This window comes from Chrysochloris asiatica, unplaced genomic scaffold (genome assembly GCF_000296735.1).
Source record: "Chrysochloris asiatica unplaced genomic scaffold, ChrAsi1.0 scaffold00134, whole genome shotgun sequence".
NCBI lineage: Eukaryota > Metazoa > Chordata > Mammalia > Afrosoricida > Chrysochloridae > Chrysochloris > Chrysochloris asiatica.
Genome location: NW_006408652.1, coordinates 2,910,100 through 2,913,678, shown reverse-complemented (window position 1 = coordinate 2,913,678; position 3,579 = coordinate 2,910,100).

The window sequence follows — 3,579 nt, the reverse complement described above, 5'->3', positions numbered from 1 at the left end:
AATGACTTTTTGCTTTCTTCCTGTTTGATGTTCTTGATGTCATCCCACAACTCTCTGGTCTTCTGTCTTTAGTGTTTAGTGTATCAAATCTTTCTTCAGATGATCTTTAAATTCAGGTGGGATATATTCAAGGTCATATTTTGTCTCTCGTGGACTTGTTTTCATTTTCTTCAGCTTCAGTTTGAATTTGTATACGAGTAATTGATGGTCTGTTCCACAGTCTGCCCCTGGTCTTGTTTTGACTGATGGTATGGAGCTTTTCCATCATCTCTTTCTGCAGATATAGTCAATTTGATTTCTATGTATTCCATCTGGTGAGGTCCATGTGTATAGTTGTCTCTTACGCTGTCTAAAGAATGTATTTGAAATGAACAAATCATTGGTCTTGCAGAATTGTATCATGCATTCTCCAGCCTCATTTCTATCACCAAGGCCATATTTTCCAACTACTGAGCCTTCTTCTTTGCTCCCACCTTTGCATTCCAATCACCAGTAATGATCAATACATCTTGATTGCATGTTTGATCAATTTCACATTGAAGAAGTTGGTAGAATTCTATTTCATGCTCACTGGCTTTAGTGGTTGGTGCATAAATTTGAATAATAATGGTATTAACTGGGCTTCCCTGTAGGTGCATGGATATTATCCTATCACAGACAGCTTTGTACCTCATGACTGATCTGGATATGTTCTTTTTGGCAATGAATGCAACACCATTCCTCTTCAATTTGTCTTTCCCAGCATAGTAAACCATGTGCTTGTCAGATTCAAAATGGCCAATACCAGTCCATTTCAGCTCACTATTGCTTAAGATAACGATGTTTATGTGTTTCATTTCTTTTTTGACAACTTCTAATTTTCCCAGATTCATACTTTGTACATTCTATGATCCTATTTTCAGTGGATGTTTACAGCTGTTTCTCTTCTTTTTGAGTTGTGCCCCATCAGCAAATGAAGTCCTGTGGGCTTTTCTCCCACGAGCTTTACTCCATTAGCATCATCATGGTTAACTCTACTTTGAGGAGGCAGCTCCTCCCCAGTTGTATTTTGAGTGCCTTCCAACCCGAAGGGCACATTTTCCGGCACTATATCTGACAGTTTTTCTCTGCTGTTAATAAGGTTTTCAGTGACTAAATATTTGGAATTAGTCGTCACTCTTTCTTCCTAGTCTGTCTTTGTCTGGAAGCTCAACTGAAACCTAACCTTTCTGGTATTTAAAATACCAGTGGTATAAATTTCAGAATCACAGCAACTCACAAGCCACCACAGTATGACAAACTGACAGATGAGTGGTGGTCTCTAACAGTGAATAACACTAATAGTAACAACTTCTAACATTTTCTAATAATTAGGTCTTCTTGTTGTTAGGTGCCTATGGATCAGTTCTGACCCATATCAACCCTATCTATATACCACAGAATAAAACCCTACCCAGTCCTGCACCATCCTCACAATTGCTGCTGTACTTGTTCATATTAAGTGCTGTTATGTGGTTTCTAACTCATAGTGACCTTGTATAGAATTTCCAAGGGGTGACTTGTGGGTTCAAACCACCAACCTTGCAGTTAGCAGTCCAAAAATTATTCTAACTAGTGTGGTACTGTGGGATAATGCACTGGACCTCCAGGTATGTTTGAACCACAAGGTTGGCTGTTCAAATTCACCAGCCACTCCTTCGACACCCTATATAGGGTCGCTGCTAGTCAGAATCAACTCAACAATGCTTAACAACAACAAACAACAATTATGCTACAGTGCCACACATTAAATAGCAAGTAGCTCATGTGTAGAATGCAACAACCACTTTTTTTAACTCAGTACTTTTGTCATTTCCATCTACAGGGGATCAGGAAGAGGTGTGACATAGTATGTGTTAAAGCGGGACTTCAAACCCAGGCACCTCTACAGTAAAGACCCTGGATGCTTATCTAAAATTAAACATAAATTTTAAAAGACCTACTGCCATTGAGTCCATTCGAACTTATAGCACACCTACGTAGGGTTTCCAAGACTGTAAGTCTTTAAGGGAGTAGAAAGCCTGGACGTTTTACCCAAAGAGCTTCTTGTGGGTTTGAACTGCTTTGTGGTGAGCAACTCAATGTCCAACCCACAGGACCACCAGGTCTTTTATGCTGACTATAAGTGCTAGCCTTTCTTGACTTTTCATTAGACAGTTGATGGCAAATGCGCATGTTTTTAAGTGTACACTTTTAAGATAAAATCAAAGGTATTAGTATAAAAGCCTGTGTGACAGAAATTTTCCCTTTATTGCACTATCACCTATAGTTCTTGCATTTCAGATATTACTTAGAAAAATATACATGCATTTGGAAAATTCCTTTGCAAAATGCAGCTGCCAGGTTAATTGAGAACAATCACCCTGAATTGATGGAAATGACCTTAAAGGCAGTGAGGACTTGTTCAGTCCAGTAAGATTGCACCCCTGGGTGAAGATGCCATGTGCCTCTGACTTATGACATCATGCCCGGCTCAAGCCCAATTCATCACCGGGCTTGTATCTTCTGGTCTGTGTGCTCACACAGTGTGCGACTAATCTACCATGCCTTGCTCTGGAAAAGGGATTTTTCTTTAAGGAACCACAAACATTTCCTGTGCAAAGTTCAGAGTTTGGTCAAGCTGGCTTTCAATCAGATCTATGCTCTCCAGCACATATTTTCTCTTCTGCTTTCCACTAGATGGATAACCAATTAGCACAGGGAATACAAAATGGTCATACCAAAACAAAATGGTTCACAGATTCTAGTCACCCCTCTTCACATGTGGAGGATGAGCATTGAATCAAATATTTCATAATTGATATGAATAATAATAGTAGTAAATTTTCATTGTCTGTTTTTAATGACCTGTGATAACATTTTACTGCTATATTAATGCAATAGAAAACACAAGACAGCCCAAATGAGACACAGAGAAACTTATCTTGCTTTTGGATCTAAGTACCTTATGAAGGAAAATATGCTGAAGAATCATAGCACATTCCCTTCTTCTTTAAGAGTTATTTTACCAACAATACTTCCTACTAAGTAAAACATATTTCTAGTATAGTATGGAGCCCCTGATTGTTGCAAATTGTCAACATACGGGCTGATAACTAAAAGAGTGAAGCTTCCAGTCTAGCCAGAAGCACCTCAGAAGAAAGAACTGGCAATTTACTGAAAAAATCAGTCACTGATAACCCTATGTATGATAACCACTATTGCAACATTTGCCTGCTCTAGATGTTTCATAGAAGTGGAATCATACGATATTTGTCCATGTAACGTTTGTGACTGACTCATGTAACTTAGCATGATGTTTTCAAGGTTATTAGTGGTTGCCAGGGGAGGGAGGGAGAAGACTGACTACTTAGAAGACATTGAGCTTCCATAAAGGATGATGGGAAAAGTTGAAAATATGTATGATGATGGTTGCACAACATAGTGAATACATTCAATGTCAATAACTTGGACCTGTGAAGAAAATTGAAATAGTAAATATTTAAAAAATTATATATTTGTTGTTGTTGTTAAGTGCCTTCGAGTTGATTCTGACCCATAGTGACCCTGTATAGGGTTTCC